The following is a 12391-nucleotide window of genomic DNA, read 5'->3' on the forward strand; positions in this document are numbered from 1 at the left end:
TTTAGCGAGCACTGACTCAGTAAATGGGATGAATGCTATGGCACCAAAACCTTTTATCAGCCCCAGCCAGCCAGCTGAGGCAGATAAATAATGTGCGACCCACTTCCAGTTGTCTGCTTAGTGATACAGTACCTGGCCCGGTATGGCTCAGTAAGTAAGAGGAGTGCAAGGTTGAGGGTTCAACTCCCTCAGGGAAAAGTAAACTGTAGCTATAATAACCTTGGTACTCTATGTAGACTTTCCTCTTCATAGGAATTGTTTCTTAGCTGCATCAACTAAAAATAACACTGAGTGAATAAATTAGATTCCATCTATCATTTTTAACAGTAACTGGTCATGTAACTTAATGGACCAAAGTCAATGGCAGTATGTCTGGAGGTGGGTGAATAAGGGACTGGACAACAAGGTTCAATTACTGTCACGTTATCTGGTACTGTGCAGCACATGCGCAAATGACCAGTACAAGCCACTGGGAGGAGACAGAGATCTTTTAGAAAACCATAATGTCACGTCAAATTTAGCTGATAGCCACTTTCCAGTTACTTCCATCTTCTGCACTACATTCACGTAATACATGTCTGCAGTTATCCCTATAGGATTAGTTTGACTTATGTCATTCATTATCTTTTTACTAAATATATTTTCACGTATGCCATATTTGACTGATTATGCTGTTGACAGTAAAACTAATTCATAACCTCAGTCACATCCATTCAGTGATGATGATGTGGTATAGGTAGATTAACATCCATTCAGTGATGATGATGTGGTATAGGTAGATTAACATCCATTCAGTGATGATGATGTGGTGTAGTTAGATTAACATCCATTCAGTGATGATGATGTGGTAATCAAATCAAATCAAATTTTATTTGTCACATACACATGGTTAGCAGATGTTAATGCGAGTGTAGCGAAATGCTTGTGCTTCTAGTTCCGACAATGCAGTAATAATCAACAAGTAATCTAGCTAACAATTCCAAAACTACTACCTTATAGACACAAGTGTAAGGGGATAAAGAATATGTACATAAAGATATATGAATGAGTGATGGTACAGAGCGGCATAGGCAAGATACAGTAGATGGTATTGAGTGCAGTATATACATGTGAGATGAGTATGTAAACAAAGTGGCATAGTTAAAGTGGCTAGTGATACATGTATTACATAAAGATGCAGTAGATGATATAGAGTACAGTATATACATATACATATGAGATGAATAATGTAGGGTATGTAAACATTATATTAGGTAGCATTGTTTAAAGTGGCTAGTGATATATTTTACATCATTTCCCATAAATTCCCATTATTAAAGTGGCTGGAGTTGAGTCAGTGTGTTGGCAGCAGCCACTCAATGTTAGTGGTGGCTGTTTAACAGTCTGATGGCCTTGAGATAGAAGCTGTTTTTCAGTCTCTCGGTCCCAGCTTTGGTGCACCTGTACTGACCTCGCCTTCTGGATGATAGCGGGGTGAACAGGCAGTGGCTCGGGTGGTTGTTGTCCTTGGTGATCTTTATGGCCTTCCTGTGACATCGGGTGGTGTAGGTGTCCTGGAGGGCAGGTAGTTTGCCCCCGGTGATGCGTTGTGCAGACCTCACTACCCTCTGGAGAGCCTTACGGTTGTGGGCGGAGCAGTTGCCGTATCAGGCGGTGATACAGCCCGACAGGATGCTCTAGATTGTGCATCTGTAGAAGTTTGTGAGTGCTTTTGGTGACAAGCCAAATTTCTTCAGCCTCCTGAGGTTGAAGAGGTGCTGCTGCGCCTTCTTCACGATGCTGTCTGTGTGGGTGGACCAATTCAGTTTGTCTGTGATGTGTACGCCGAGGAACTTAAAACTTACTACCCTCAACACTACTGTTCCATCGATCCATCGATGTGGATAGGGTGTCTGCTGTTTCCTGAAGTCCACAATCATCTCCTTAGTTTTGTTGACGTTGAGTGCGAGGTTATTTTCCTGACACCACACTCCGAGGGCCCTCACCTCCTCCCTGTAGGCCGTCTCGTCGTTGTTGGTAATCAAGCCTACCACTGTTGTGTCGTCCGCAAACTTGATGATTGAGTTGGAGGCGTGCGTGGCCACGCAGTCGTGGGTGAACAGGGAGTAGAGGAGAGGGCTCAGAACGCACCCTTGTGGGGCCCCAGTGTTGAGGATCAGCGGGGTGGAAATGTTGTTGCCTACCCTCACCACCTGGGGGCGGCCCGTCAGGAAGTCCAGTACCCAGTTGCACAGGGCGGGGTCGAGACCCAGGGTCTCGAGCTTGATGACGAGCTTGGAGGGCACTATGGTGTTAAATGCCGAGCTGTAGTCGATGAACAGCATTCTCACATAGGTATTCCTCTTGTCCAGATGGGTTAGGGCAGTGAGCAGTGTGGTTGAGATTGCATCGTCTGTGGACCTATTTGGGCGTAAGCAAATTGGAGTGGGTCTAGGGTGTCAGGTAGGGTGGAGGTGATATGGTCCTTGACTAGTCTCTCAAAGCACTTCATGATGACGGAAGTGAGTGCTACGGGGCGGTAGTCGTTTAGCTCAGTTACCTTAGCTTTCTTGGGAACAGGAACAATGGTGGCCCTCTTGAAGCATGTGGGAACAACAGACTGGGATAGGGATTGATTGAATATGTCCGTAAACACACCAGCCAGCTGGTCTGCGCATGCTCTGAGGGCGCGGCTGGGGATGCCGTCTGGGCCTGCAGCCTTGCGAGGTTTGACACGTTTAAATGTTTTCCTCACGTCGGCTGCAGTGAAGGAGAGTCCGCATGTTTTAGTTGCGGGCCGTGTCAGTGGCACTGTATTGTCCTCAAAGCGGGCAAAAAGTATAGTTAGATTAACATCCATTCAGTGATGATGATGTGGTAGAGGTAGATTAACATCCATTCAGTGATGATGATGTGGTACTTGCTCCTACCTATCTCTCTGATTTGGTCCTGCCGTACATACCTACACGTACGCTACGGTCACAAGACGCAGGCCTCCTAATTGTCCCTAGAATTTCTAAGCAAACAACTGGAGGCAGGGCTTTCTCCTATAGAGCTCCATTTTTATGGAACGGTCTGACCCATGTCAGAGACGCAAACTCGGTCTCAACCTTTAAGTCTTTACTGAAGACTCATCTCTTCAGTGGGTCATATGATTGAGTGTAGTCTGGCCCAGGAGTGGGAAGGTGAACAGAAAGGCTCTGGAGCAACGAACCGCCCTTGCTGTCTCTGCCTGGCCGGTTCCCCTCTTTCCACTGGGATTCTCTGCCTCTAACCCTATTACAGGGGCTGAGTCACTGGCTTACTGGGGCTCTCTCATACCGTCCCTGGGAGGGGTGCGTCACCTGAGTGGGTTGAGTCACTGATGTGATCATCCTGTCTGGGTTGGCGCCCCCCCCCTTGGGTTGTGCCGTGGCGGAGATCTTTGTGGGCTATACTCAGCCTTGTCTCCGGATGGTAAGTTGGTGGTTGAAGATATCCCTCTAGTGGTGTGGGGGCTGTGCTTTGGCAAAGTGGGTGGGGTTATATCCTTCCTGTTTGGCCCTGTCCGGGGTGTCCTCGGATGGGGCCACAGTGTCTCCTGACCCCTCCTGTCTCAGCCTCCAGTATTTATGCTGCAGTAGTTTATGTGTCGGGGGGCTAGGGTCAGTTTGTTATATCTGGAGTACTTCTCCTGTCCTATTCGGTGTCCTGTGTGAATTTAAGTGTGCTCTCTCTAATTCTCTCTTTCTCTCTTTCTTTCTCTCTGTCGGAGGACCTGAGCCCTAGGACCATGCCTCAGGACTACCTGATATGATGACTCCTTGCTGTCCCCAGTCCACCTGACCGTGCTGCTGCTCCAGTTTCAACTGTTCTGCCTTATTATTATTGGACCATGCTGGTCATTTATGAACATTTGAACATCTTGGCCATGTTCTGTTATGATCTCCACCCGGCACAGCCAGAAGAGGACTGGCCACCCCACATAGCCTGGTTCCTCTCTAGGTTTCTTCCTAGGTTTTGGCCTTTCTAGGGAGTTTTTCCTAGCCACCGTGCTTCTACACCTGCATTGCTTGCTGTTTGGGGTTTTAGGCTGGGTTTCTGTACAGCACTTTGAGATATCAGCTGATGTACGAAGGGCTATATAAATACATTTGATTTGATTTGGTATAGGTAGATTAACATCCATTCAGTGATGCTGACGTGGTATAGATAGATTAACATCCATTCAGTGATGATGACGCGGTATAGGTAGATTAGCATCCATTCAGTAATGCTGACGTGGTATAGGTAGATTAACATCCATACAGTGATGATGACGTGGTATAGGTAGATTAGCATTCATTCAGTGATGATGATGTGGTATAGGTAGATTAACATCCATTCAGTGATGATGACGCGGTATAGGTAGATTAACAGATGTTGCCACGTCGCAGTCATGCTGGAATGTTTTTAGCTATTATATAATTCTATTATTATTATTTTATTTGAATGTTTTAGATAATCCACTACAAAAAAACAACTACAATCTTCTCTGTAAATATGCCCAATATTTTCAGTGAATATTCACTGTGTGTGCACATCTGTGTGTGTGCCTTTGTGTATATATATATATACAGTATACATATATATATATATCTGTCTGGGTATGTGTGAGTAAGGGAGATAGAGGGAGAGTGTAGAGGGGGCGGGGTGTCTGTGACAGCATGGCAGCGCTACCTTTTTTTACTATTTTCATTTTTCTAATTGACCAGGCATGCCAGAAATGTCCATCAACTAATCCTCTTACTTTGTCCCTAATGCTGACTCTGTCACAGAAGCCCCTATGTCAGGGATTATAAACTAGATTTTCCTTGAGCGGATGGTTGGTGGGGTCGTAGCATCATTACAAATCATTTGTAGACAGTAAATTGACCAGAAGAAGCCAAAACAGGTATAAGGATTGACTTAAACATAATCATTTCAAACCTTGCTATATTCATATGTGATCTCGTGTCTCTCTGTTGTGCGTGGGAATACTTGGAAAAAGATTTCTTCAATAAGAATCACTTGGAGTTGATTTCCTGGTGTTTTTACAGTCTTTTATGTCTAACAACAAAAACTCTGCACAAAATTGGGCCACCAGTTGGGGAAACCTGCCCTATGTTAATGTAACAAGCAGCTCAGTCTGGCAGTGAGTAGTGTGTGTGTGTGCGTGTGTGCGTGTGTGTGTGTGTGTGTGTGTGTGTGTGTGTGTGTGTGTGTGTGTGTGTGTGTGTGTGTGTGTGTGTGTGTGTGTGTGTGTGTGTGTATGTGTGTGTGTGTGTGTGCGCGTGTGTGTGCGTGTGTGTGTGTGCGTGTGTGTGTGCCAGCAATGCTCTCCCTCCAGTATGCACTCGACAAGTGTTGTTCTGTCTGATGATAATACTGTATCTGTGACATTTGCGGAGAGAGATTATTGGAAATTGCATCTTGTGATTTTCAGTGGCTGTGGTTAAGGATCAGTCCAAGCGGTCAATGGATTGCCTTTCCCAGCCTCGTGAGTTCAAGAGAAGCGTCTTTGAAATCACGTTAAGCAGTTTTACAATGCTAGTCATGGATTATCGGGAAGTGCTAGCTGTCGTCATTATAAACCACCACACACATACAGTACCATACACACTTTACACACACAGATACACACACATGCACACACATACACACACACATACACACACATACACACACACAATGTTAATTAATCTCCACAACATCATACAGTGTTGATTCTGGTGAAGGCCTCAGCAAAAGCTCTGACTGGTGCCTCCTTCCCCCAAATCCTCATCAGCTGTAATACCACGCTGTTACTCACACAGTAGTTACCCACTCCCCTCGCCCACTCTCATACACTCTCACATACATGGAGAACTCACGCTACTCACATGAGCTGCTGCCATACCTTGGGTCCACGTGAGGAATGAAAGGCATTCCATGGTGCACTGGGGCAAGGTGGAAAACACTCCTGTCTAGCATCCACTGTTTTGCTTCATAAGAGGCTTATAAAGATGTTATAGATAGCTAACAATATATCACTTTTTCAAGGAATGGAAATTTGCATTGAATCTCAAAACTGCATTGAATGCCATCAGATATTTTTGACAGGGGTTTTGTAATTAGTCCCATCTTGTCTTTATAATAACATTTGAACCCTAATCATTTATGAACCTGTCATGTGACCATGGCCGTGACATATGATGATGATGACACAGAATTAAGGTTGGGAGTCAGTCAGTACCCAAGGGTATTCAATCTGCCACTCACCCTCAGTCAGCTTGAAAACCACCAGCCACTGTGCTGCTAGCTACCGTCTAAAGAATAATACATCCCCTCCAACCACAAGACTCCATGCTGTGTCCTATATGGACCCTATGGGCCCTGGTCAAAAGTAGTTCATTTAGGGGATAGGTTGCCATTTGGGACAGAGTCTATGACTCTCTGACCTCTGACTCCTGACTCCTCTGACCTTGGCTCATTGACACATCGTATGACACATATAACTAGGCATGATGAAGGGGACCAGGGAGGGCATAGATAACCTGCTGTGCTTACCTTTAGACCGCAGCCATTCAGAGGAGGCAAATCCTAATTAGAAATGCTTCTCAACACATTCTACATGCATGGCAGTGTGACCAGCAGCGTAGACATTGGTTACCTGAAGTCCCCTTGAAAGCCACAATCCTGCATTCGTAGAATCCTTCTTAAGCAAGAAACCATTAAGCTTGAGGGACGGGGATTGGAGAAAATGTACTCACTCTCAAATTCATAGATGGAACTATGGTTACAAGGACTGACAGTGAGGTCAACGTGATCACTTTAATTGAAATGACCAATGCGCCACAGTAAATATTGCAGATCGCACATTCAATGATGGTCCCTGGAAAGCATTGGACTGCCTGACTTACTAGTCATTTAGGCATGGAGGTGCACAGAGAGTATTGAATACTGTATGATATGTGATCAGGATGCCTGTCAAGCCTAAAAGGTCGGATTCAGTCTAACCTGGCGTAGAAATGTTTAGGCAGTGTTTCTATTTACACAACTATACAGTAACTGCCCACTCCTATGTCTGATTATGTAGTGCCTTGTCTTATTTTAAAAGCGTCTACTTTGAGAAGAGTAGCATGAATCAGATTATTTTACAGATCCTGAAATAACCATTCAGAAATGTATTTTTGACAATGGGAAAACATTTATAGATGATCATGTTTGATTGAAATACTACAATTAACCAAATGTGAAGTTTAATCAAACCATTTCAATGTGCTTGTTTGTACAGTCTGTAGCTAATCACGGAATCTTTCAGATAACCAACAATGGTAAATGTGTTTGATAGAGAGTATACTGCATCATGTCATTCTCCCTATCTTGTGGCAATATCCTTCTAAGGTTGTATCCTGACCTTTTCTCAACTCTTATTTTTCTAGACATCTTGTCTTTAGATAAGAGGAATATATTAAACACATTCTCCTTGCCTCATAGATAGCTAAATGAGCTGGACAAGACAAAAGAGGTGGATGGTTATATTTGTTGCTCCCACTGCATTGCTCCCTACAGGGTAATCGAAACCAAAGGAATCTACTTTGAAAAAAAAGTATACACCTCACACACATGGTTAAAAAAAAAGAAGACACTTGTACCATGTCAGATATACAGTTGAAATGTATTCCATTTTGAGTTTGCGTCCCAACATTGCACTTACTAAAACGTTTTTTTTTTTAAGTAAGCAAGAGGACAATTGAGCAAGAGGACAAGTACATTAGAGTGTCTAGTTTGAGAAACAGACGCCTCACAATTTGCAAAGAAAAAAACATATCTCAGACTGGCCAATAAAAATAAAATATTAAGATGGGCAAAAGAACACAGACACTGGACAGAGGACTCTGCCTAGAAAGCCAACATCCCGAGTCGCCTCTCCACTGTTGACGTTGAGACTGGTGTTTTGAAACTATTTAATGAAGCTGCCAGTTGAGGACTTGTGAAGAGTCTGTTTCTCAAACTAGACACTGTAATGTACTTGTCCTCTTGCCCAGTTGTGCACCGGGGCCTCCCACTCCTCTTTCTATTCTCCTGTGAAGGGAGTAGTACACAACATTGTATGAGATCTTCAGTTTCTTGGCAATTTGTCACATGGAATAGCCTTCATTTCTCAGAACCAGAATAGACTGACGAGTTTCAGAAGAAAGGTCTTTGTTTCTGGACATTTTGAGCCTGTAACCGAACCCACAAATGCTGATGCTCCAGATTCACAACTAGTCTAAAGAAAGTTGTATTGCTTCTTTAATCAGAACAAGACTTTTCAGCTATGCTAACATAATTGCAAAAGGGTTTTCTAATGATCAATTAGTCTTTTGAAATGGTAAATTTGGATTAGTTCACACAACGTGCCATTGGATCAATTTGATGTTATTTTAATGGACAAAAAATATATATTTTCTTTCAAAAACAAGGACATTTCTAAGTGACCCCAAATTTTGAATGGTAGTGTATATATAATGTTTCCACAACCTGTAAATCAGTTAAGAACCTAAAAACAATGTTACTCTGCTGGGGTAGGAGGACCTGAATGAACCACAGGGTTTGGAGGGTTATGCAGACATTCACACAACACACTGACTGATTCTATCTGCTTTACAATAGCAGTACCAGTGGTGGCATTTTATTCAGTTGAAAGAATCAGTGGTGAATACAATCAGGAGACCAGTCATCCGAGTCCAGGTCAGGCATGGGCCAGACAAAGCCCTTGCTCTCTGACATCACATGATGTGCTACCCAGAGAGAGAGAGAGAGAGAGAGAGAGAGAGAGAGAGACTCGTTTGTGTTAATATTTTATTTAACTTATTTGACAACCCAAAAACATACATAGACAAAAACAATAGACAACTTATTATTTACATACATACATTTGCTCAGACCCACATGTTCCCCATCTTGTCCACACCCATCCTGCCTGTCTCACAATAACATTTCCTCTCATTTCTCATCCTTTGGATGTTTCCAGTGCTTGTAATACTTTATGCCATATGGCTTCAATTGGTCTATTTTGTTTCACTCTGTATCCCACATTTTTTCAATATTTCGATAATAATGCGTTTGATAAATCCAATGTCTTAACAATTTTGATCTCCTTTCCTCCTTGTACCTTCAGAATGTTGACTTTGGCATTGAGTTTTCAATATTAGTCAGGTATATCAAGAGACCATTGCCAAATAAGTTTAGTTTATATTCATGTTTACCAATAATGATATCTGTTATGTTGGGGTCCTGTCGAATTATTTCTGTGAGCGGTTCAATTGCCAGCACAAACAGGAGAGGGGAGCGAGGATATCCCTGTCTTGTGAACCTTTCTAAAGCAATTTTATCAGATAATGTATTATGTGTGTATATTTTTGCATAAGGATCTTTAAATGTATTATTTTACTATGAAATGTATTATTTTAGCTGGAAAGTTGAAGGCTTCCAAAGTTTGAAAAGCCTTTTCAGCATCAACAGCCATTATTGATAAATCTACTCGTTTTTTCCATATTGTATTATACTGAACTATGTTCTTGTATTTGTTTGTAAGTGTCTATTTTTAATAAACCCGATTTAATTCATATGTACAGTGCCTTGCGAAAGTATTCGCCCCCCTTGAACTTTGCGACCTTTTGCCACATTTCAGGCTTCAAACATAAAGATATAAAACTGTATTTTTTTTGTGAAGAATCAACAACAAGTGGGACACAATCATGAAGTGGAACAACATTTATTGGATATTTCAAACTTTTTTAACAAATCAAAAACTGAAAAATTGGGCGTGCAAAATTATTCAGCCCCTTTACTTTCAGTGCAGCAAACTCTCTCCAGAAGTTCAGTGAGGATCTCTGAATGATCCAATGTTGACCTAAATGACTAATGATGATAAATACAATCCACCTGTGTGTAATCAAGTCTCCGTATAAATGCACCTGCACTGTGATAGTCTCAGAGGTCCGTTAAAAGCGCAGAGAGCATCATGAAGAACAAGGAACACACCAGGCAGGTCCGAGATACTGTTGTGAAGAAGTTTAAAGCCGGATTTGGATACAAAAAGATTTCCCAAGCTTTAAACATCCCAAGGAGCACTGTGCAAGCGATAATATTGAAATGGAAGGAGTATCAGACCACTGCAAATCTACCAAGACCTGGCCGTCCCTCTAAACTTTCAGCTCATACAAGGAGAAGACTGATCAGAGATGCAGCCAAGAGGCCCACGATCACTCTGGATGAACTGCAGAGATCTACAGCTGAGGTGGGAGACTCTGTCCATTGGACAACAATCAGTATATCAGTATATTGCACAAATCTGGCCTTTATGGAAGAGTGGCAAGAAGAAAGCCATTTCTTAAAGATATCCATAAAAAGTGTCGTTTAAAGTTTGCCACAAGCCACCTGGGAGACACACCAAACATGTGGAAGAAGGTGCTCTGGTCAGATGAAACCAAAATTGAACTTTTTGGCAACAATGCAAAACGTTATGTTTGGCGTAAAAGCAACACAGCTCATCACCCTGAACACACCATACCCACTGTCAAACATGGTGGTGGCAGCATCATGGTTTGGGCCTGCTTTTCTTCAGCAGGGACAGGGAAGATGGTTAAAATTGATGGGAAGATGGATGGAGCCAAATACAGGACCATTCTGGAAGAAAACCTGATGTAGTCTGCAAAAGACCTGAGACTGGGACAGAGATTTGTCTTCCAACAAGACAATGATCCAAAACATAAAGCAAAATCTACAATGGAATGGTTCAAAAATAAACATATCCAGGTGTTAGAATGGCCAAGTCAAAGTCCAGACCTGAATCCAATCGAGAATCTGTGGAAAGAACTGAAAACTGCTGTTCACAAATGCTCTCCATCCAACCTCACTGAGCTCGAGCTGTTTTGCAAGGAGGAATGGGAAAAAAATTCAGTCTCTCGATGTGCAAAACTGATAGAGACATACCCCAAGCGACTTACAGCTGTAATCGCAGCAAAAGGTGGCGCTACAAAGTATTAATTTAAGGGGGCTGAATAATTTTGCACACCCAATTTTTCAGTTTTTGATTTGTTAAAAAAGTTTGAAATATCCAATAAATGTCGTTCCACTTCATGATTGTGTCCCACTTGTTGTTGATTCTTCACAAAAAAATACAGTTTTATATCTTTATGTTTGAAGCCTGAAATGTGGCAAAAGGTTGCAAAGTTCAAGGGGGCCGAATACTTTCGCAAGGCACTGTATGTATATGTACATATGTATATCAAGTCTGGTAAGACCTTTGCCATTCTGTTGCTTATGAGTTTCGTTATTATTTTATTGTCACAATTTATTAAACTCGATATATAACTGAATAACTGTTTGATACATGGAAAGTGGAAGCACTGAATTGAGTGACGTGTGTTGTCATTTGAGTAAATAGGGGCACTACCTTTTCCAAGAATATCGAATAAAATTAGTTGGGAAAGCCGTCCATATTTTTCTCCATGCGAATTGGGGGATTTCTATTTTTAGTGACTATACTTTGCCTGCTGATAGTTGCTTCAGGGTTATTGAGTCTAGGAAGGCTGTAGGATCAGTCCAGCTGTTATTTAATTCTAGAATTCATAGCTTTTAAAATGGGTGTCTATTGGTTTTGTGAGGGCTTCGAGGTGTTTTCCAGGTTTATTTGCCATTAAATAGTATGCTTTATTTGAGTTTAACCCGCAGATGCTGGCTCTCTTTAAAAGTAAAAGATAATATTCCTATTCCTGGTTAAATTCAGAAAATATATTTTGTTCTTTACATTGTAAAATGTTTTTATGAGCTTTTTTTAAGATAGTGATCTATTTTTATTTCATTTAAACTCAGATGTAACTTTCGTTGAGTATGAGATTATAATTCCCCTAATCTATGCCTTAAAAGCATTCCAAATTATGTCGGCGTCGGCTTTTCTCTGTCCTTCTCTGTCTACACTTGTAATGGTAAAGGTATTTATTTTTTGGTTTATGTCTTTAATCAATTTTGGTTCTTGAAGATTCACTCTGTTCATTCTCCATATTCCGTAGCTAAATTTAGTTTCTGTAGGTGTAATTAAGCATGATACAGAATAACTATTTTAGAACCCAGCGTATTGTTGAGTGCATTTTGGGAAATACATTTTTTGTCAATTCTTGAATAGATTTTCTTACTAAAAAAGCAGTAGTATGCTAAATATTTCTAGAGATAACATTTTTCAGCCTCTCTGGAAACTTGAATGAATGAATGAATGAATGAATGAATTTGCCTTTTTTATTGCTATGTCTGTCTAACTTGCCGAATGTGTGATATAGGTCCCCTGCTATAATAATAGTTCCTGTCTATGTTTAATCTAATATAGCTTGAATTGTATCTAAAACATCAGATTTGCCCCTGGGATATATACAATTAACTAAATGTGTAT

This window comes from Oncorhynchus mykiss, chromosome 19 (assembly GCF_057628025.1).
Source record: "Oncorhynchus mykiss isolate SJ-2025 chromosome 19, ASM5762802v1, whole genome shotgun sequence".
Lineage (NCBI taxonomy): Eukaryota > Metazoa > Chordata > Actinopteri > Salmoniformes > Salmonidae > Oncorhynchus > Oncorhynchus mykiss.